General features: G+C 35.1%; 1 long non-coding RNA gene across 1 annotated transcript in view; it reads right to left on the bottom strand.

The window, feature by feature from the left end:
* The window catches only part of LOC132750302 (uncharacterized), a 50,862-nt gene extending 48,895 nt beyond the window's left edge, over positions 1 to 1,967 (bottom strand). The window contains exon 1 of the long non-coding RNA XR_009628527.1: positions 1,763 to 1,967. This is a non-coding gene — a long non-coding RNA (uncharacterized LOC132750302). The remainder of the gene's footprint in view (positions 1 to 1,762) is intronic.
* Positions 1,968 to 25,269: the final 23,302 nt, after the last annotated feature.

Genomic DNA, 25,269 nt, shown 5'->3' on the forward strand with positions numbered 1-25,269 from the left:
CGGCCACATACCCATATACACGAACCATACTTTGCTTTTTGGCAATGAGTAAAGTTATTATGATTAAATATTTTTATGGCAGTTCGAATACCACTTTGTTTACCTTTTGCTACTGTTGACAAGTCAATGATAAACATCTTACTTTCTCTTAATTCATTATTGAATCATTATCTATAAAAACATATGTTGCGGAAAAATGTATTCGGTTCTTTTGGGCTTAAAGTGCCTTTAAGTTTTCAACCGGGATCATGAATACATAAATATATAAATCATCTAATAGATGACAAATTTAAACACAAGTGCATCGCTTTTAAATCTTACATTTACATAAACGTATGTTACGCTTAGAGAGGTGAGATTCTGATCGTCTTAAACAATTCTGTATTTCAAGGAACGAAGCTAATCGTTTTACTTGAAATTATGAGAACAGTTTCACCCCCATTATTTCTTTTCTTAACGTAATTTCAGGCAATTTTGTGTAATCGTGTCATTCCGTTTTTTCTCTAGATGTAAAATACGAATTAGTTTACTAACGATTTTTGTCTTTTCAATTTTCCCTTTTGACAAGAAAATTTTAGTGTAAAAGACGGATGTCACGATAATATGCGGTCCCGATCTCATATTGTCGAAATCCTCGGAGAATGAAGAAAACGAACATTTATTACACTTGGGAAATGATTTTCGCGAGACAATTTCAACAGGAAAATACGTAATAAAATTTCATCTGTAATTTCAGAGGAAGATTACAACATTTATGATGTGTTTTCGACAAATATGATTAACGATTCTGCTGACTCTTCTGAAATAAAGTCGAACACGTGAACAACGTGAAAATGACAGAATTTAGTTTATTCTTGCTATACGGGAACGTTGATCCCCCTGGTCCTATGTACACTTTTCAAAATCTTTACGTTTATAATAGAAAATTTAATTGATGATTTTATTATACACTATCAAAATAATGATCTTGAATAATGTATTTAATTAACTCGTACGTAACGTTTTATTTTACGTAAAATGAATTGCCTTAATTTTTTTTATATATTTTTTTTTAACTTTGACAGGTTATATATTAACACAATAAACAATTTGATATTCAAAGTAAATTCTTGTCAATGATTTCCTTAACAATAAACATACATAATATATGTTACGGTAAATTGCTTAATTGTCAAACAATATGATAAAACTGACGATAATGAATGATAATGAAAATGATGACGATGATGAAATAAGTGATAAAGGTTATGATGATGATTGTAGTGGTAATGCCGATTACAAAGTAAGTAATGAAGAATACACGATGCTGATGATGATAATGATGATGATTGTGATGATGATGATGATAATGATGATGATGGTGTTTTGTTTTGAATTTTAAGATTGATGATACCGATGGTGATGATGCAATGATGATGACGATGACGACTGATGATCGTCGTAATGGTGATGATGATATCGATAATGATGATGTTTAAGCTGCTGCTAATGTTGATGATGATGGTGATGATGATGACGAATGATGATGATGTTAGAACTATTCAAATGTAGATAATATAGTACCACTACAATTGTCGTGAAATTATTTCCCAGTATCTCATTCTGTTCTACCAATATACAGATATCGTCACAGTATTTCTACATATAATAATTATCATACATTAGGAAATAAATACCATACAGTATGTTGAAATCAAAAAGCGTAAGAACCAAAAAGTTACAAACACAAACAGTCAAAAAGTTGAAAATATGAAAACGCTACCTGTTTTTCAGCCGGTAAATTCCATCTTTATTTGTCAATCACGGATGTTTTTACGAAATGATGCGACTTATACACATGCCAGCTACACTTTAATCTATACCGTACAATCTAGTTTCATATTTACAATTGGTCATGCATCGTAGATCTCTTTTACTTGAGAAAATAACGAAGTGTTTAAACTTTGTAATGACATATAAAATGGTAAAGTGGCGCTCTGATTTATGTTTATGTATATTCATTTATTTTTTACCAGTCATATGTTTACATGTGAATCACAAAACGATTTTTTAATAAGTAAGCTTGCTCAAAAGTGACGTCCTCGGACAATTTGCTACTAAGGCAATCCCGAGTTACTTCCCTTGTATTCAGTAGAAACAGAAAAATCGATGTACAGAATTGACAATGTAAATATTACACATAATAAATCAAATATTTGTTAATCATCTCATTATATTTAACTTGTTTATTCATCTTTGATTTACAAACAGGGCGTGCAACTATGTATTGTTAACATATTGGTCGAATAATAAAAAAAAGGAAACCGTTGTAAACTTTGTATTGCAACATGAAGTAACTAAGGCCGTGTCTACACCTATTCAAGTTTCTTGCATGTCACATTTAGATAAGCTAAATAAGTGGCCCTTTAAACATTTTTTCAGGCTCAATTTTTTACTGAAATGTCTCATTAAGATAGCCCAGGATTTATACCTTTGTCTTTGCAAGACTATCATGTTTCTGTAAAATATGTGAAAAATAAGCGGGAAAATGATGCAATTAGCTAAAACAGAATGGAGTAAAATTGAAAAAATGTGACAAAAATTTATTTTGATGCAAATTCTTTATTCGATGAAAGTTATTCACTAAATGAACAAGATCATTTTAGATCCATTTTGACTCTACTTGAAAAAGAGCTCTTTTTCATCTTTTACGATGTATTTATTTTTATTTATTTTATTTTTTTGCTCTTCTGTGTATCGGCGTATTGATTTGTTCCTTTGACCAAGACATTGTAATCATTTACTGAAATTCAAAGGACATGTACACTGAATCAACAACAAAAAGTCAGAAAATAATAAAAATAACAGCACTATCAAACCTTCGGGCACATGTTTTGTGTCAAACCGGTGTTATCAGTGTCTTGACAGCCAAAAACTTGTAGAAAAATAGAACGTGTTCTAACTTTCTTGCAAGAAATTATCTTCATGGATGTCTCATAATTTCTCGTTAAAAGCCATTCAAGTAGGGTGTCTACACTATCCAATTCAAGAGAATATGATACTTGCATTCAAGACTTGGATAGGTGTAGACGGGCACTAAGCTAATATTTTTTCCCGCTAATGTAAACTCTTCGATTTTGTTATGAATATTTGGCTAAGTTATCCGTCAAAAAATTAACTTTCGGAAGCAATAGAAAATGTACATAAAAAGTAGTAAAATAATATGTACTAACACTATTCAAGCATTAAAAATTACGATGCATTAGAATTATCATATTAGTTCAGCCACGGAATATATTACATATAAATCCGTGGTTCAGCAAGTGGTGCACGGCATACTTTTTAAACACTAAATGATTTCGAGATGAAAGGTGTCACAAAAAGACGGATGTCAAAATAATATGCGGTTCCAATCTCATATAGCCGGAATCCTTGGAGAATAAAGAATGTAAAGGATTTCACGTGGGAAATGTTTTTCCTTGAAATAAAATAACATATTTTAAGATGGGCTATAGTTTTTCTTATTAGATTATTTTAGGTACAGAATTAGCTATATTTTTTTTTTTATAATTTGAAAACAATTATATCCAGTATGTTTATTATGTACGTTACTTACCGAAATTCGAGACTTTCCCTATCTTGGTTACAATGTCTGATCTATTTTTTAGTTTACAGTCTTTTCAAACATATATTAATATTTATTATCCATTGTTTATATGTTTTTCACTTGTTAAACATGAGTTTATCCATAGTGTTTCTTCCTTACTTGCCACATTATCGCTATTTTAAAAGTTTCGCGACTTTTTTTCAGATGTTAATCTTATAAACAAATTGTTTAACTATGTTTTTAGGCAAACTAAAATTTGCAAAATCATTTATCGCATATGTATAAAATATAAACTAGAAAATACTCAAATTATCACAAATAAAAACCACTGGTCCATTTCTTAAAGTAAAGCAGACGACAATTTCTATGCACTTTTCGAACAGACTGTAGTCTATTGCATCAAGTTTGTAAGCCGATATCTGATTGGTCTGTTGATCTGTATCTGGATGGTTACATGATCAGTGTCGAGTAGAAGCTCTTTTCGCTTGAGCGCACAGTTACAGACTATCTTCTTTTTGAGTATTTGGTAAGATATTTATATCTAAATTGTGAAGGATTGATCGGGAAACGATTTAACAATCCTTATTTTTATCTTATTTAAAAGGAAAATTGCCATTGAACTTTAATTATTGTCACCATGGTACGGCCCTTTTTACTAGATACAATTTCAAAACTTTTAACAACGCGTCCGATAGCCATATTTTTCACGTGGGCATTCTATACCAAATTCTCTTTCTTACATTTTATAAAATTTTAAAATGCCTCTTTATTTTATTGCAAATAAATTACGATTGAAATTCGTAATATGTCGAGCGAGTAAATGGAAATTAATTTAAAAGTAAGGAAAGTTGAACATATGTTTAAAAGCCTGTCTTCTACGTAAAAATGGGACGCCAAAATACTCACAAAAATAACTTGAAACCACCTTAAATCCACTGTATTACCTTTTGATGACCTAACAAAAAAAGTATGAAACAGACAAAATGTTTTATTTTCATCTTTTAACCTTTGCGGCAATAAATTTTAAAATGGACACGGTTTTTCTTTGAGTTGATATTTCAAACAGTCAATACGAAAACAACAATTTATCGTTTATTTTAAGCATTATAGAAAGAGACTATTCTATAATCAAAAGATAAATAAAATATTTTCAAAAGAAATATCTCGTTTAAAATTACAGTCCGACGCAAACAGGGAAGAGAAAGGGAAACTACCGTGACAAAAATCTACATTAGTACATATACGAGTTATCTGTCAAAACTTTGATATACAAATCTCAGGTCAATTTCAAGAAAAATTAACTTAATTTACTGGGTCTAAATCTTATACGTTAATGTCTCAACAGTTTAACGTGACTGTCTACTTCTTGTCAAACATTAATAAGCCCTTATCCGAATCTTAAAGGAAAGGACCGAAAAGTTGCGAGTTTACATTTCACAGTACACTTGCCTCTTAATATATATTCGAATAAATCTTCCCAAACTTCTTCCAAGCATTTATCTTGTTTTTAGGTATATTTTTAAATCTCAATCGTCAATTTCACTATGAATTAATTCGCAGCTTGATTCATTTTTTTCATTTCACAAACTATTAAGATACTATGTACTTTAGTACACATAGATAGGAGATCACCTTTTACAAGCTTTAAAGCTTTCGGCAATGACATGACGGGCCTGGAAATAATTTTCTGATATTAACGTTCCATTTCACGAAGACTTATAACTTGTGTGCAAAATTTCATTTCTATCGCTCACACTATTTTTTCCAGAATAAATAATCTAATTAAAAAAAATCACCCAAAATTGAAAAACGTTGCAACGCAATTTACACAAACAAAATTATGGTTTTTAAGTGCCCCAGAAGATTTTTGTAAGAACTACAACTTTCATGTGTTTGAGGCGTTCGAACCTCAGTGGAGCTCCTTTAAAGGAACTCAGTGGGAACCTCAGTGGAGCTCCTTTAAAGGAACTCAGTGGGAACCTCAGTGGCGCTCCTTTAAAAGAACTCAGTGGGAACCTCAGTGGAGCTCCTTTAAAGGAACTCAGTGGAACCTCAGTGGAGCTCCTTTAAAGGAACTCAGTGGAACCTCAGTGGTGCTCCTTTAAAGGAACTCAGTGGGAACCTCAGTGGAGCTCCTTTAAGGGACCTCAGTGGAACCTCAGTGGAGCTCCTTTAAAGGAACTCAGTGGGAACCTCAGTGGAGCTCCTTTAAAGGAACTCAGTGGAACCTCAGTGGAGCTCCTTTAAAGGAACTCAGTGGAACCTCAGTGAAGATCCTTTAAAGGAACTCAGTGGAACCTCAGTGGAGCTTCTTTAAAGGAACTCAGTGGGAACCTCAGTGGAGCTCCTTTAAAGGAACTCAGTGGAACCTCAGTGGAGCTCCTTTAAAGGAACTCAGTGGGAACCTTAGTGGAGCTCCTTTAAAGGAACTCAGTGGAACCTCAGTGGAGCTCCTTTAAAGGAACTCAGTGGAACCTCAGTGGAGCTCCTTTAAAGGAACTCAGTGGGAACCTTAGTGGAGCTCCTTTAAAGGAACTCAGTGGGAACCTCAGTGGAGCTCCTTTAAAGGAACTCAGTGGAACCTCAGTGGAGCTCCTTTAAAGGAACTCAGTGGGAACCTCAGTGGAGCTCCTTTAAAGGAACTCAGTGGAACCTCAGTGGAGCTCCTTTAAAGGAACTCAGTGGAACCTCAGTGGTGCTCCTTTAAAGGAACTCAGTGGGAACCTCAGTGGAGCTCCTTTAAAGGAACTCAGTGGAACTCAGTGGAGCTCCTTTAAAGGAACTCAGTGGAACCTCAGTGAAGATCCTTTAAAGGAACTCAGTGGAACCTCAGTGGAGCTTCTTTAAAGGAACTCAGTGGGAACCTCAGTGGAGCTCCTTTAAAGGAACTCAGTGGAACCTCAGTGGAGCTCCTTTAAAGGAACTCAGTGGGAACCTTAGTGGAGCTCCTTTAAAGGAACTCAGTGGAACCTCAGTGGAGCTCCTTTAAAGGAACTCAGTGGAACCTCAGTGGAGCTCCTTTAAAGGAACTCAGTGGGAACCTTAGTGGAGCTCCTTTAAAGGAACTCAGTGGGAACCTCAGTGGAGCTCCTTTAAAGGAACTCAGTGGAACCTCAGTGGAGCTCCTTTAAAGGAACTCAGTGGAACCTCAGTGGAGCTCCTTTAAAGGAACTCAGTGGAACCTCAGTGGAGCTCCTTTAAAGGAACTCAGTGGAACCTCAGTGGTGCTCCTTTAAAGGAACTCAGTGGGAACCTCAGTGGAGCTCCTTTAAGGGACCTCAGTGGAACCTCAGTGGAGCTCCTTTAAAGGAACTCAGTGGAACTCAGTGGAGCTCCTTTAAAGGAAACTCAGTGGAACCTCAGTGAAGATCCTTTAAAGGAACTCAGTGGAACCTCAGTGGAGCTTCTTTAAAGGAACTCAGTGGGAACCTTAGTGGAGCTCCTTTAAAGGAACTCAGTGGAACCTCAGTGGAGCTCCTTTAAAGGAACTCAGTGGAACCTCAGTGGAGCTCCTTTAAAGGAACTCAGTGGGAACCTTAGTGGAGCTCCTTTAAAGGAACTCAGTGGAACCTCTGTGGAGCTCCTTTAAAGGAACTCAGTGGAACCTCAGTGGAGCTCCTTTAAAGGAACTCAGTGGGAACCTTAGTGGAGCTCCTTTAAAGGAACTCAGTGGGAACCTCAGTGGAGCTCCTTTAAAGGAACTCAGTGGAACCTCAGTGGAGCTCCTTTAAAGGAACTCAGTGGGAACCTCAGTGGAGCTCCTTTAAAGGAACTCAGTGGAACCTCAGTGGAGCTCCTTTAAAGGAACTCAGTGGAACCTCAGTGGTGCTCCTTTAAAAGAACTCAGTGGGAACCTCAGTGGAGCTCCTTTAAGGGACCTCAGTGGAACCTCAGTGGAGCTCCTTTAAAGGAACTCAGTGGGAACCTCAGTGGAGCTCCTTTAAAGGAACTCAGTGGAACCTCAGTGGAGCTTCTTTAAAGGAACTCAGTGGGCACCTTAGTGGAGCTCCTTTAAAGGAAATCAGTGGAACTCAGTGGAGCTCCTTTAAAGGAACTCAGTGGAACCTCAGAGAAGATCCTTTAAAGGAACTCAGTGGAACCTCAGTGGAGCTTTCTTTAAAGGAACTCAGTGGGAACCTTAGTGGAGCTCCTTTAAAGGAACTCAGTGGAACCTCAGTGGAGCTCCTTTAAAGGAACTCAGTGGAACCTCAGTGGAGCTCCTTTAAAGGAACTCAGTGGGAACCTTAGTGGAGCTCCTTTAAAGGAACTCAGTGGAACCTCTGTGGAGCTCCTTTAAAGGAACTCAGTGGAACCTCAGTGGAGCTCCTTTAAAGGAACTCAGTGGGAACCTTAGTGGAGCTCCTTTAAAGGAACTCAGTGGAACCTCAGTCGAGCTCCTTTAAAGGAACTCAGTGGAACCTCAGTCGAGCTCCTTTAAAGGAACTCAGTGGGAACCTCAGTGGAGCTCCTTTAAAGGAACTCAGTGGAACCTCAGTGGAGCTCCTTTAAAATAACTCAGTGGAACCTCAGTGGAGCTCCTTTAAAGGAACTCCACTGAGGTCCAACCATAAAATTTTAAAATTTGGATTTTTTGCATCGATCACCTAGGGCACTGAAGACAGAAAGATATGCAAAACATAATTAAGAAATATACTCGAAAAAAATCAAAAAGCGTATTTTTGTGCTATACTTAGCCCGTTTCGAGTGAAAAGCGTTTAAACGCTTTTCAATTTAGTGTCATTCTTATACAATCAAAATAATTATTCTAGAAAAACAGAGAGGGGGAATAATCTGAAATTTTGCACAGAAGTTATTGGTCTAGACCTTAATCAAATTGAATATTGATCTCGGAAAATTATTTCCAGTCCCGTAAAGTAAAAAAACCTCAGTGGAGTCCCTTTATAAATGTTCAAGGTCCTAAATCTGCTTAAAGATATTCTATGCTCAAATTTGATATACGAAAATAATGATAACAGCTACACAGTCTCTTTGTAAATATAAAAAAGATGCTTTGACTTTACACAATATAGATATTATGTTATTTTCTGAATTCTAAACATTATTGGTTGTCACAATATGAATATATAGTCATTAAAAAAATGGCAGTTTTTCTTTTTAGAAAAGATCAAATTTACTTGACCTGTAATAGAGAACGCAGCTTCCCACACATAGTTTATTCATTCATTTATTCAAATTAGACAGTATTCAGTAAGAATTTCATAGATTTCAAAACACTTATGTGATTAAATATTTTACCTAAGGATGAGCAAAGCATTTCTTTGGAACTCGGCAAATGAGCCGTGTCATGACAAAAATAGTGGGTTTGCGACCGGCATGGATCCAGACCAGCCTGCGCATCTGCGCTGTCTGATCAGGGTCCATGCTGTTCGCTGTTAGTTTCTCTACTTGTAATATGGTTTGTAAGCGAACAGGATGGATCCTGATCAGACTGCGCGGATGCGCAGGCTGGTCAGGACTCATGCTGGCCGAAAACCCACTATGTTGGTTTTGTCACGACACGGATCATTAATGTTTTTCCCATGCTAAGTCTATTGCTACAATATTATAAAAAAGAAGTGTTAGCATGAAATAAATCTATAATTGCATACCCCGGTGCGTGAATAAGAAGATAAAACTGAGCCACATTTTAACCCACCTTCCTACCCACATGCTAATTTTATACAGGTAGGACCGATTTATGTAAACGTTACCGTTTTCGACTTATACATATGATCAAGTTTGTTTATGTTGCGATCCTTAATAAGGTTAATATCTAGGATATGCGGTTAAAAAGTGGGACATAAATAGAGCTTATCAAATACAAATGTAAAGACAGCTGTAACAAATGAAGACCTACCTCTAGAAATATCTTAAAGGCCCATGAAGTCATAAAACATGGTACTATTTTTATTTTATAAAAGTAATGCAAAAACAGTAAACCAATTACGAGCGTCAATTTGGTAGATAGTTGGATATTCGAATAAACCACTAACCACTAGCTGGTGGTTGGTTATTCGTAATGCCTTACTATTTAACAGCTGCATGCTAGTTTGTACTTCAATCCACTATCACCAGCACGAAAAATGTTCGAACTTATCATATATTTTTTTAAACACAGAATAAAGGAGGGAACCAAGTTGGTTGTTCGCGTGAATCCCAAGCTACCAAACAGGAGGTAGTTGTTTATTAGAACATTACCCACAGGACTACTCGGTAACCATTATTAGATCTACACATTATTTTACATTCAGCGCTATTTTCTTCATGTGATAAATCCATTATCATAAAATACGCGAACCCAACTTTTCTGAGCTTTAAGAAAGGAAAACACTATTCTCGCGTCAGAAATCCAATATACATTAATGTGAATTGTCCGAGTTTTTAACCTATTGAAGCAGCGTGTGTACGTCAATATATATGTACATATACGAAGCAAATTGAAGGATTAGGTTGGCATACATAGACCAACACTCATACGTATACACATATATTTTAATATAAATATATATTTGTATAAGAATAATACGTTACATCAAAGGACATACTTTATTTTTTCGTGTTAAAGGTAAAATATTTTGTTTTTTCCCCTTAGATTCTTAAATATATTTATTCAGTACTTAGTCTTTAGATTTTTTCAGTATTACATGTATATATTTTTCAGTATTATAGTAATGCTATAAATGCATTTTACTCATTAAATATTCATTAACGCTCTTAGACATGGTTTATTGTTCAGAAATGGTAAATACGAGTATCCCATACAGTTGAATTATTAATTATTAGAGTTTGTCACATGAGAAAATTAGCAATTAAAAGCTGAAATAATTTGTCATAAAAGTAGCAAAATGTAAACAAAGAATATTTTTGACTTCTATACAAAATATTTAATAATCACTTTAACTGTTATAATTGCCAAAAAAGGCAACAGAAGCCAAATAAGGTTCATGTGATTGGCCATATAAGTGTATTTTGTAACTATAACGACACACCAAAGAAAACGCTTTTTAGAATTTCACAAAGATTTAAGGACAAGGATCAAAATCAGGATCAAATTTAAAAGCTCGAATATCATCTGTTATCTTCTTAGATTAAATAGTTAATATAGGTATGGTAAAACTGGACTCGAAAAATCATGTTTATGGAATTTAGAATAAATTTATTGTTATTTTTGCAAGAAACCGGCATTTTACAGTTGATCCAAATATTGATATTGATCCTAAAATTGATCCTTATTTTTATCCGATTAATTTTGTATTTGTTTTGTTATTTGTTGATTTTATCGTAAAATAGGTTGGTTTTCTTTGCAAATCAGCAATGTTTTACATGTACCATATGTGCCATAGTTATTGTAGTAAAAACGATCAATTTTTAGTTTTATAAAACAATTGAAAAATAAAGTCAGGATCATTTGATCTTTTCTTTGTGAGCAGAGGGCCAGTATATTTAAACGATGAAATTACTATATAATTTATCAATAACGTAGGAAATGTATATCATAAAAATAAAATCAAAAATGTGTTTAACGACCACCCTTGCACAAAGGCAACTTTCTTATTACCATTGACGGATAAAAAATGACTAAAGAAACCCCCAGAATTATAACTTTAAGTAATGATTAGTTCATTTAATTATAGTCAAACCTGTGTAAACGACCATACCTGCACAAAGGCTACTATCTTATTACCCATTGACTGATAAAAATGACTAAAGAAACCCCAAAATAAAGAAACAATTGTCTTTATAGGCCACCATTTGTCTCTCCCTTTGGTGGTCGTTGTTTACAGGTTGGTTTGACTGTTTACTGTACCCTCGTGTACACCGCTTCCCATGAAAATATCTACTGTAATATTTTCCAGTTTTCTAATATTCATAAATATAATTTTTCCAAAATAAATACAGATAATTTACTAATTGTATCCTATATTATGATATAAACTATATAGGAAACTAGCGTCATGTCCAGATTAAAAAAATCTAAATGCTCATAGTCACGTTTGTCATTTGAGGTTAAAGAGAACGTGACGACTGATAAAAAATTAAACCGAGTCTGAAACATTTTCAATTTTTGTCGTTTTAGGCCTTCTTAGGGAATCTGTTTTTTTATTAGATATCCACGCACAGTTCAATATTAATATGAAAGGAAAAAACAAATATATACAAGTGAACATGTCCTGAGTTTTAATACATTTCAGGGAGAGAGTTTAAATCCCGATTCTAAATGTAACATTCCTGTTTGATATTGGTTCGAATAACTTAAATATATTATTATTATTAACCAGAAAAAATGTCATTACTGCAGTGAGGATAAAATGTTGTTTTGATATAGTGACAAAGTCAGATAATTATAACATTTTTTTTCTCATTTTTATCTGTCACTTGTTTAACAGAAAATATGGAGTGGAAAAGTTTCGTGATCAGAGATGAAAATGGCACAGAGCTTGAATTAATACAACACGAGAAATGATTTATGCCGGCAAAGTATCTACAAATGGAACCCGAGAAAAAAGCTCAAACTTATTCGTGAATATAAATACAAGAAAGACGATATTTGCTTTTGCAGCTTACCCTAAAACGGGTATGTAACTTTAGCATGTTTTAATGGGACTAAACGTCAGATGCATTCAGCCTTTTAACTTAACGCATATGCTAGTTAACAGGTTCAATTAAACCGAGCCTGCCAACATTTACGATTTTGCCGTGTTGGGTTTCTTAGGACTTCTGTTTTTCCTATTCTGTATTTACACAGTAGAATGATATGCAGCCACTGGAAGATTGGTCCGTACAAAATGATGAAAACAAGATCAACAAGGAGCCGTCCTTGTGCAATGAGCCCAACCCTCACACGACCAACAGGCACTGGCAAGGGCAACAGGACAGGACACGGCTTTCTAAGCTGGCGCATATCTTATTCTCATAGTTTCATTAAAGCAAATCACATAAATCAAGCCTTCATGGTTATAAAAAATGTTGTATTCCTAATGATAAGTCTAAGGCGAAACAGCAACAAAAGTCGTATAAATTGTATAGTTGCTCTTTTTCCTGGTTCCTTCGAATTCCTGAAAATGAAGGCTTGCTCATAGGTAGGGCGTTCACTTCTGCTTTTTAAATGAGAACATCAAACTTCATTTAGTTGTCGTATATGGCTCAATGAAATGGTTGGGGGTCGTGCTGTTTGAACCACCACCCTCTTTGTTGATTGTTTTTCATATTTTTTGACAACCTATACATTTAATTATTATATAAGCTTTTTACTAAACCTTTTTCTTTGTTCATCTTGTTTATCATATTCTAAAGGCTCCTTTTTTACTGTAACATTAGCTGAAATAGATATTTTCTTTACGTGCCCTGTAAAACTATATCCAAATGCAGTTGCAACGCGATTGGCACATTCAATTGAATTATGTTCAAAATTTAAAATAAATTATATTGTTTTGAACTATATTGTGTTATTTTTTTATTCCATAGGCACGCACTGGATATCGAAATCTTGTCTACTTTCTGACAACACCGGGACATGGTAGAGTCTATGACAACGGTTCCCCCTATGTTAATGGATATGATTCCACTGGACAAATGGGATGCTGTAGAGAAGAGTCATGTCATTAATTCCCCATTTAAGGGTCAACCCGAGTTCCCCGTGAACATTTAGAGCAAGACGGAAAGGTTATCATCATAACCGTGACCCGAGGGACACCATGGTTTCTTTAATCTTAGTAGTCATTTCCAAAAACATGACTATGGTGAACCGTTGCAAACTTCTCTTGGAATTTTTTTCTTTGACCAGTGGTTGGAAGGCAGTGGTAAGTCTCTGACATGTTTATTGAAACTAATTAAGAAGGACAGTATATTCGTCACGCCAAACATGTACATGATTCATGTCTGTTTTGATTAAGCGATAATTAATATAACTGACGTGTGTATCGCCAGCCCTTCACCGGACCAATATTGACCCTATTGACTGATCTGACTTTTCATTGGTTTGGAACTTATTTATGGGAATCATGAGATACAACTTCTCTAAAACCCGGCCAACACAGGACCATTGGCAGGGAGCCCCAGCAAGGACACCAAACAAAAGCAGACCAGAGCACAAGGCCAAATTTTACTAAGAATGTTTCTTAAGCGTCGACCCTAATGTTTAATGAAACATGTCATGTCCATTAGCACTTATTCTGGTTCACGGTACCAGGACACCATGTAACTTATTAAAAGGTAGGACAGAAACCCAGAAAAGTCCGACCAGGATAATTGTGCTCAGTAACTATTTTTTAAAATTGAAATTCATTAGTTGATATAGGACAGGTATTAGACATCTAATAAGGAACAATTTTCATAAAAAGTTTACAAAGCGGCCAAAAAATATGTGCAGTGTTACTCAATTTCATTTGTTCGTGTTTAAATAATAGAGAGTACCGCCATAAGGCTAAAAGATATCAGCCTACCGCTAGTTGCTTCTACTCTAGATTACCGTTCGCGTGATGGCTCCTTTTTTGATGGTTTATAATTGACATCTCGTCTGTTTCCTGTCCTGTTTGGTGTTCTGCTGGCTCCTTGCCGGTGGTCCCTGTGTTGAAGGATCGCGCCATTGAATGCCGCGCTTCCGTTGATCTTTGATGTTTTTTTCCCATTTTTTAGGATTTCCTCCATCAGAAAGCTAGAAATCGCCATTTGACCATTACAGTGACCGTGAAGCTCAACCCAAATTATTACTTAGTTACTTGAAATTACCGATATATCCCTCAAAGCCAATATACTTCACATTTTTCTTTTTATTTTCTTTTAGTGCCCATTTCGGTCCATTCTTGACTATTACAACACATGGGAAACGGCAATGAAAGAAAATAAAAATCTCGAATGCTCTAATTGTTCATTTTGAGAGTCTAAAAACTGTAAAGTAAAACACCACGATAATTCAAAAGCATGTCAGAATTAAAAAATATATTATGATTATAATTTCATCTTGAAATTAATTTTACATGTGTCAATTATGATTAGCTTTCATTTTCCCACCTCACCATTTACGTTTTTGTAATGAAATATAAACGAATGATTATTAGTTATATTCAAACTGAATACCTGTTCTTTGTCATATGGAACATTTCAACGTCATAAGGTATTTACAATTTTTACAGAACGACACATAACGATCAAATGGACTAAAAGGAATATCTGGCTCGTATTATATTTAGTTCATGATTGTAACTTAGACATAACAATTCCAAAAATCTAAAATATGTGTTATTTACTGTTTATACTTACGGTTTAATATGTTTTAAATGATTAGATATCACATTGTACGGGTTATATATTTTATGAAACTTCTGTTGGATGGTATATGTATGTAACAGGATGGCTTAAAAGAATTGCCGAAGAGATTCAAGAATTTCCTTTCAAGTCCAACCCCAATTACAGACCCGAGCGCCCTGCCAGGCAAATTCCTAGAGAGATGCTCCATCACGAAAATGAAGTCGGACATAGAATTACTCGGAAAACCTCGGAGCCGCACTCGTAGGATAAAGATGGCAAATCGTTCCATTACCCGTAAGGTAATAACCCTATTTTCTCATTTTTTTTAACCAAAGAACCAACATCCTTCTTAACACATTTATTACAGATACAGCAAAATAAAAATAGTACAATCAAAAATGGAAACTCCAAGGAATGGCTTTAATGTTTGATTTAATAGCCTGTTTTTAGATGACATAAGCAAAAGAATGTAATAAGGCCGTAGAAATGATGAAAAGAGCACATTACTTGTCAAAATGAAAGATTAAAATGAACCACTATAAATTGTGAAGCCAGTTAAGGTCTTTCTGAGAGTAACGCATTGGCATGATGTGTTTAGGTTTTAGTGATTAAACTGCACAATGTTTCTGTCTTGTCCCTGTCCTATTTTGTTTGGGGTCCTTCCTGGGCTCCTTGCACACATGGCTCTTGTTGCTGAATCGTGTGGGTTGCGTTCATTATTAAACGGCCGCCTTTTCTCCTGTTGACCTTCTTTATCATATTTTATTGTTTATATTATATTGGCATAACTACTCTAATTGATTTTGCCTGTTTATTAATACCAATATCTAGTCTATGTTATTTGTGTTTATCACAAATACAATTAAGCCTTGTTACTTTGACTATGTTGATCATCTTTTAAGATCTCATTTAATTTTATAATTATAAATGATTTTAAGCATCTGCGAATAACATCGTCAAAATGAAAAGACCCAGAATGATTTGTTATATTAGAAAAATAAAAAACTGATTAGCAAATACACTACCTGATTACTATCGCACACTCCTATCAAATGAGCGAAAATATAACATAAATATAATAATACAACCACCCATAATGTTCTTTTGTCTGCATATGAATTTAAATCCTGCGCAACATAGAAATTCATATAGTTGTTAAATTAAATTGACGACCCGAGACTTATGTTATCCTGAATGTATACGCAAAACGAACAATAAACACCCGAGTGGGAAAAACAACAATCAATAAATGACAACCACGACACATATCAAACGGCAAGGGAGATTGAAATCGTGCTTGAAGCTCGGTTTAATAAAAAAATTGAGCCTTTCGTAGTCAACCATTCGTCCGAATAACGGTCTAGGTCGGGAATTTTGCAATAGAGATAAATACAGAACCCAAAAGCACCCAAATACACGGCCAAAATTGAAATGTGACAGGCTCGGCGTTATGATATTGGTAGAGCTCTGTTCACTGGACGGGTACTGAGGTCAAGACTCGAACACAAACCTGTTACACAGTCCATCGCCCCCCTAGCAGACCGGCTTTAAGCAAGAGAGCAACATTAAACGGAATATTAGCTATAAAATTTGTGAAATTTCAGGACACATCCGCAGATGTTGATGTCACCTCTGACGCGAACCGAACCCTTTGGTAATCTGGAACTCTTTACATAGTTATTGGAACACCTTTCACTGTAACAATGTGCCATGAAAATGCGGCGAATTGTCCCCAAGTAATAAAAAAGCGTGTTGCCCTAAACGAGGATCATAAATACGCAATCGGGAATTCTAAGATACATAATAAATATGTCTTCTGAAGATCGAGAGTCTGCTATGACAAAAATCAACATATACACCTATGTGCATCTCTTGCAACTGGAGTTCCAACACCTGTTCTCTCGACTTTCTAATCTTATGTGTTTTACTTATTCGTGCTCAGAATCGACATTATCAATTAAACAACGTGTTAGTCGATATGATATAGACGGTCTAGTTATAGTGTTCTATTTACGGGGACATTTGATGGGCAAATATGCAACGCCATGAATCCCAGGTCAGGCGATACTCAGGTACCCCATTATAACTCTCTCTTTTATAGGCAACGAGTGAAATGATATATCTAATTCGTTGTGTCTACACGATGATGGATGATATAATAAGAACAGAATTCTATCTATATTCATATCCAGAATTGAGATCAAATGTTTCTTGTTGTATGCTCTAACTCTGAATATAATACAAGAAAATCACATTACTGATCGGAACTCCGTCATCAGTCAAAATCTGTGCCTTTGCAGTATGAAATTACATATTGTATATATATCGCAATTATAGACATCTGCACTTATAGCGATATGTTACTTCTATAAAGGATACTACTTAGTGATATTTTTATCCATAAGATATAATTGTTACATTCGTATTTTGAATACATCCATAAGCTATTTCTGCGGCAAGATAGAATATTATCGCGCGTGCTCACACCACTAATACACACTTAGAGAATTATTATTATCAAATTTCCTCATAATCATCTAGACATTACACTCATCCCTGATAATTCTTATATCGGACAATTCCAAAATAGCATGACTGACATACTGGATCTGATACCACTTGTCCTTAAAGCTAATAGAAAAGAATAATAATATGACTCTGAATACACAATATCAGCAAGCAGACTTCGAAATGAAAGAATTCTAGCTCTGACTCCTATGATAAATGTAACGAGAGCTTGGCGTCAGTATTTAATTCTCTTCGGTGATTTCTATGAAAACACGCTATTACATCGCAATTGTACTTACTCTGAGTACATAACATAGATATAAGCTTGTCATCTCTTCTCACCGACTCTAGTACATACATATGAGATGACTAGGTGAGATCGGGCACATGAATCTGCCTCCAATTAGACATGATAACGCGGGCTACGACTTGCCTCTAGAAGTGGAAGCCAGGTGTTTGTAATAAATGTTGAGTCTTATAATCTTTCCTAAAGCAGATTAGATATAACCACATAATTCTGTAAACTCACGATATCCTCCCTCCTCAAATATGTGTTAGCGGAGATTATGACAGGAAAGCCGTTGAATGTATATCATATCATCTAGTTATCTATACTGTTTCCGTTATGTATACCTTCTCTACATTTAGCGGTACGAATTCTGTGATAAAAGCACATTTATTATCGACTCTCAAAAACTATAACAATCTGCTCTTATTATATATTCATCAGGGTTCATTAGTGCTATTCTACAATATTTAATTGTATTAGCAATATAGGGAATGTCTATAGAATCTACTCGCGCGTATATCCGATACTCCGCGTATCATATTGTCATACGATAATGTATTTTTTTAGTGAGGGACTTATATTTGATCCCGATCGTCGACATTATGAGAGATCAGGTTTGTGGAATTTAGCGAATGCGGCTTACAGCGATCCGAATTTTTTGTGTCCAAAACTAAACTGACATGACTTATTATTCAAATATCTGAAAACTGCGTTTATCTAATAATAATCTAGTATAGTAGTTATTTACTGTATGCTCCTATAAAAGGGACGGTAAAAAATAGTTTCGATCGTTAAACATATTTTGATAAAAAATAGCAAATTTAACTAACACCTAAACGACTCGGCTGGCTCCACACTAGAAAAATAAGCTGACCGCGATATTAGTAGAATCCGATTATAGCATTAGTCGGATACCCTCATATAAAATAAAATTGAAATCAGCCAGTTTCATATTACAACTGTCCAATAAAGTATGCTTTGCCACAATACTTATCAGGCTCCAAAATATGGGAGAGTACCTCCAACTAGATAAGCACGTGCCAAAAGATACTTTATGCAGTGTATCAGAAACTGGCAAAGTATTGATCTTTAAGAGTTGCTCAGTAGTTAGCAAGAACAGCCCAACTTTCGTGAGTACTACTTAGATTGTGCCAAATACAGACATATTGTTAGAAACATTAGACTTATGGAATTCAGACGTTCCGACATTATATTTGTCTTACCTATCACATCTGTCCTCTTTAATCAATTTCATTTTCTCTTATAACTGTTTATGTTTTACCTTATAATATTTTTTTAGTTCATCTTAAGAGCAATGGATTTTAGATCTTTTCATTATCTAGTGCAATTATCTCTCGTCATATTATACTGCTCTCTCATAATATTACATTGCGGTTGACAAACATAGAGAATAATTAAATTTCCAATAATTTGTTGTTAGAAATACACTACTTAATGGATGAAATGGTTAAGTACTACATAGCTGTGTGCTCAAGGTCTGATCGCAGGTCTTTGATATGGTATGACCATCAATACTATGACTGGATGATATATAAAATTTATAGTAGGCAACTTTTCTCAAGACACTATACTAAAGAGAGTTAACCCATCTCTAGGTAATGGACATAGAAAATATAATAAATAAAACTTTTATTTTAGATGCACATTAATAATATGTTTTTTACAGTGGACAAGTTTTGCCATTATAGAGAATCTATCCGACGACACTTATAAATAAAATTATATTGGCATGATTAAATTATGTTATTATGTCAAGTGTAATATATTTGTAAACTATAGTATTGTAATGATATATATTACTTGTTAATAAGAACGTATTTTCCATTTGGCATAAGTCTAGGATTTCATAGTGTATCACTTTCTAGGGCTATCATAAATAAATTAACCTCCTTTTCAACTTGGATCTAACCTAGTTTATCTTTATACTAGTTTTCCCATAAACATAGTACACATGGCAGACTATTGTATAGTAACCCTAGATAGAGATACAATATTTTTTGAGGTAACATCATAGTAAACTTAATTTATAAATTTGTTAGATTTAATATTCGTGAATTATAATCCTGTTCTCCGTCATAGGTTGTTCTATCTTTACGAGATTACGCCATCTCACCAATCAGAGAAGTACGAGAGTGATTAATCAGCGCTAGACTCTTCGTGAATAAAACCGAATCAACAACCCAGCATCGTCCTCGATCTGCGTTAGCATTATTGTTGCAAAGGATAATACAACATTAATTCATTTTGACTCAAGACTCCTGCTCGCCCTCTCCTTTGTACGACTCCAGCCTGCATTAATTACGTTTAACTCTCTGTGATTTGGCTAATCTTGGATTTGATATTATTTCTTTGATGGAATATATTAAACTTACATGTTATTTGTATTACATTTATATTAAATTTTGACTACCACTAATCCTTTGATTGTACTAAGATACAACTAGTGAGCAACGTTTTAAACACATCTTTATTGTGGATGACAAGTGTAGTGTTATACCCTAGCTCATTATTATTAACTCTCGTTAAAGGGGCGGTTCTTCGTCCCAGAGTGATGGCAAAATTTGAAGTATACTAATCGTTAGTTATAGTATATACGTCTCGTGTGTGTAGTAATAATACATTTACCTCTTGTTATAAACTTTCCATTTGCGCCAACATATTTCTATTCTTTACTAGTTTAGAGCTGTCTCTTGGCACAACAATAAGTATTATGGTTTGTGCCCTGGTTTTCAAATCTTACACCGTATCGTTACTTTCTCTTCTTCTCAGTACAATCCCGCAAGTTGCGTTTTGTGACCAACAGATGGGGACTTACATTTATGATATAATATTCGTCTGGGTGGTCGTGTATGGACATCACTTAGCAAGCCGGCGGTTCGTTTCCATTTACCTTTTAACTGCCCATGAGCATTAATGCCGAAAGTGGCTTTCTCTGCATTGATGTTATAATTTAGCTCTTTGCTTACAAGTTTATCAATAACATAAGTATATGATAATACGTGAATAAAAAATGCGTCAAATAACTGATCAAAACTGCTACAAATGTCTAGCTGAGACAAATAAGCGCGGGCTCGCGAAATAGCCTTATGACTCAAATTCTTTAATTATCAATCTTCTACTCAGAAAACCGGATGAAGAGGGGCGTCTACGGAAAATTTACAGAACCTTCGCTAATTTGTGCCTCCGTTATCATCAAGAAGCTGAATTATCAAGAGAATAGCAAACCAACCTTCTCAGATTTTATTGCTTTAAGCGATACTGAGTGAGTAGTGTTTTCGCTTGCGTCTGCATATAGCGACATGGCGTATCCTCTAAAATCGACCTGAGGACATTACGCCAAAGGCCTAATAAAGTCCCACGTAGTGCTATAACTCGTCGATTAGAGAACTACTAGAGCCCACTGAGCACAATCCCCCAAAGCAGAAGGGCCGCACCCCCACCTGCGTTTATCCTCCCCCGGTGAATGCTACCTTTTTATGGTTGGTATGCTGCTCGTTAAAATACGATGGTAATATGCACGTCTTTTGAAACCATCACTTTCTCAAACGAAACAAAACCGTGTCGTGGGCCTAAATTACAGCGTCATGTTTCTACACTATTTGAGACGGCCTCAAAAGACAGATGAGGAGGTGTAAAACCTTCAAAAAACACGACACTTTATGGAAATGAAAGGGATTCATAACGGTATACCATCATAAACTCTTTTATAATTGCATCTGATGCAACCCTCTTAGTCTTATCACTTGAGATCCTGTCATATGAGAATCTAGTTTATTCTCAGGTTTTTATGAGCATTGATAGACTCACAGCTCAGCTACTACAATACACAGAGGCGAATGGACCAACCTACGCATTTCAGCAAAGTAGAGCGTCAGCAAAATCTTGTCCCCCCGTCCTCAGCCCAGGATCATAGCCACGATTTCCTAGAGTGGTCAGAGCATACAAAAATGGCCACGGAAAGACGATTACCCTCCATAGACATAGTGCTCGACTTATCGCCTGGGTATGGAATTTAGTCTAGAGTATTTGATAATAAGAATGTTATTGGAACATTGCTCGATAATACCGAGTCTAAATAATGCACTATAAATAAGTGTGACTGCTTATTTCATTATATGGCACTTTTATAGTGAGATTGCATGTTAATATATATACCTAGTGGACAAAATTAGAATATCGCGAATAATATTCATATACAAAAATTTCGGATATAGGTGTGAGTCGCTTCTGTACTAAAGCTAAAGAAAGAATTTAAAGATACCAAAATTCGCATGAGTTCTTGTTTCGGTGTATAATTTTCAGTGTTCAGTGATGAATACTCGTGGATCTATTCGTCGATGCTCCCTCTCAGCAGTACTCACAGAATTCTGACATAAATACTGGCACGATATGGTGATACCCAATAAAGGAATAACACTGGTAAGATCAATATTAATATAATTTAATATAATGATACTGTGTAAATCCTTTTTGTCGTGTTGCCTGCATTTCCTCTTGTCTACTTAGCAAATCCAAATTATCCTCGATTATTTACACTAAAATAATCGCAATTAGCTCCTGAGACAAACCGGCGGGCAGAGTGCTATATTGCTATCCTTCTCTCTCGGTACTCGTGCGTCCTGCTTAAAATTACTACTCTCTCCACAGAGATCGCACTTCATTTCTGTATGATACGTAGCTGGCGTGTTGTTAGGTGGAAGCGATTCATGCAAAGTAGCCTAAACTTTATCTATCTATACAAATTATCACAATCTCGAGTTCACTAGTTTTATTTTGATTCAAGGAATGTATATGTGACTCTATAATACATACAAACAGAGCATTTGACCTCGAGCTTCAGTGTTATCACGTGAGCAAATATATCACAAACTCTCGTGAATGTATAAATTATTTTCCTAATATCTCTCTCTAACAACAGTGCTTGTTGGGAGTGATCTCAGTTGTACTTGTTGACATTATGTTGTAGGTATTATGGCATTTTTCACTTAAAAATTTGTTATATCTCAAAGCTACAAATCGGTAACAAAACAAATGACTAAATTCGTCTCAATACTATAATCCTCTCTCTTTCCTCGATATCCACAGTCAGCGAAGTGGATGAAAGTACCTCATAACATTGAGTCGAAGCACATACCGTTGAGGAACGGTAATACCGCTCAGTGAGATGAATAAGCCGTGAGATTATCTAACGATATGTTTCAAATTTATAATACATATATTATGGTTCATGTATAACTTATCTCGTCATGTCATTATTAGCGCACCATGGTTTTTAGTTCTGTTATCTCGAGTTAGGTTATATACATCGGTAGTGCGCGTAATAAATTTCGTAACTGTGTTTTGATTTTGATACTTTATACATTATAATATTTGGTATTAAAGTGGCTTTCTGACGGACATGGAGTATGAAATCAACTCAAAAACATTATATACGTGATATAAACGTTATAGGGTATTTCACAGTGCTTATATGCTTTATTTAACTTAGAAGAGATGGCAGCTAAGATCATGCTACCCTAATAGTCGTTGTGTGATATTTATTTTCTATTGGTTTTCATAGCTTATATTTCTCTCTCTCCACCAGAACAGGTTAAAACATCATGTAAATTTTGAATTACGTTTGGCATAATGAAGATTATAATGAGCGATATGGACTTATAGAACACAGTATCTAATTTGTGGCGCCGCTCAAAAATGATGGATAAACACAATAGACGTGCACGCAACGGAGCCAGATACAGACTGGATCTGGACCAGAAGCGGCTTCAACCTGTGATACCCGTGGACAATACCACTCTTCAGCAGCAAGCACAAATCCCAGAAATCCTCAACTATCAACAAATAAATCTACCGCTAAGCAGAGACATCAAACGAGGCATCACAGAGAAACGACCGGACCGCGTAATACATTATCAAGAAGGCACCAGAATAATGAGCCGAACCATAGAGGCAAAACATAATAATAGATGAGCAATAATAGACTTGAATCAATGTGTAACTAGATATGCTTGATGAATTATTCAGCTGCTCAGCAAGTAAAATACTTAAGAACTTTTTGGAAATTTTAAAAGATAACTAAGACATTTTGTTCAGGCAAACATGGGAGTTAATAAATGTAATACCATACCTCAAGATTGTATGTTTATATTCAATAATCACTACCACTGAATTTGTAAAAAATCAGTTTCCTAGGAATTTGATTGAAGGTACGACTAGTCAACCAGTGAAGCACATGCTGTTCGCTCGCACAGAAAACTTGGCTTCTACCGCCTAGAGTAACACCAGTAAAGGCCAAATAGACACAAATCTTCTTATAATTCTACAAATCTGGATGACTACGATATTTAACTCTTCGTCTGCCTTGTACTCTCATTCACAAAAGATTTATTCCTACTCCTGCTGAGCTCAAACATAATTACTTGAAAATGGTCTTTACAATTTTATAAAGATATTTGTTTGCCTGTGCCACTTGCCTGTTTTAATTTGGGTCCTGTTGGACTCCTTTGCCGAGTGAATATGTGTTTAGCTGGATCGTGTTGTGCGTTACTGACGTTCGACCTCTGTGATATTATCATTCATAGCCGCTCCTAAATCTGGTCTAAGTCTTCGTATGTATTATTCATAAATTCAAAATCTGTTTCCTGTTAAACTTTAAGAGATAAACTTGAAAAAGAAAAACACCTTGGTCGTATTTTAGGCCCATTCAGTAAAAAAAGCCGTACCCTTACCTAATACACTTTGTTGGTTTCTATTATTTCCTTTTATGTATGTATAAAGTAATCACGTAGGATAATCACGCCGCTCGTTACCCAAACAAACAACATGGCGTATGCAGCCGAAAAGTAAGTTTTTCTTTTTTATATGAAATTCGTGATCTGCTTTTAATTTATGTCCAGTTTTCCTTGTTGACATTGATTTATTAGGTATTTGTTTCGATTACAAATACTAAATGCAAAAATGTTGCCACAAGAAGTATCAATATCTTCTGCAATTTTTGAAAAATTTACAACATATATCCAAAGGCCTGTTTGAAAAAAAAGCCAAAAATACGATCATTTAGTCAAAATTTACTAGAAAAGGCCACTTTCAATGAACGCACCCCTACACGACCAAGCAACAAAAACCAGCGGCAAGGTATTTAAGGAGACCCAAAATAAAAATAAGACAAAATATCCCTCTGTTACATGATATTTAAAATAGAAATAATAGTAACCGACAAGGAAATCAAGAAAAGCCAAGTATCATAATATTGATCACTTTCTGGGTGACCTTTTTCTTTGCTGAAGCAGAATTCAAAATTTAAACGAGAAAATGGTGAAAGTTTGAATTTGAAACATCCACAAAGTTTTAAAATCGTTATTCAGATTTAATATAAAATTCAAAAGTGAATAAAGCCCCTTTAAGTTCTTATCATTTTACTTAATATTACAAATCCCAACCCCGTGTGTCTTCTTTGGTGTCTTCTTGATGTACCTGGATTGTGTGGGGCGGGGCTGCGTTCTGTGAACGTTGCCTTGTCTTGTTGATCTTTATTCTCATTCTTTTAAAAACACCCCTGCGACAAGGGATAAGCAAGATTGATTTTAATAGGAATGTGATTCTCAAACTTCATGTTTTT

The sequence above is a fragment of the Ruditapes philippinarum genome, unplaced genomic scaffold (assembly GCF_026571515.1).
Source record: "Ruditapes philippinarum isolate M1 unplaced genomic scaffold, ASM2657151v2 ctg9218_1_1_1_1, whole genome shotgun sequence".
NCBI classification, from domain to species: domain Eukaryota; kingdom Metazoa; phylum Mollusca; class Bivalvia; order Venerida; family Veneridae; genus Ruditapes; species Ruditapes philippinarum.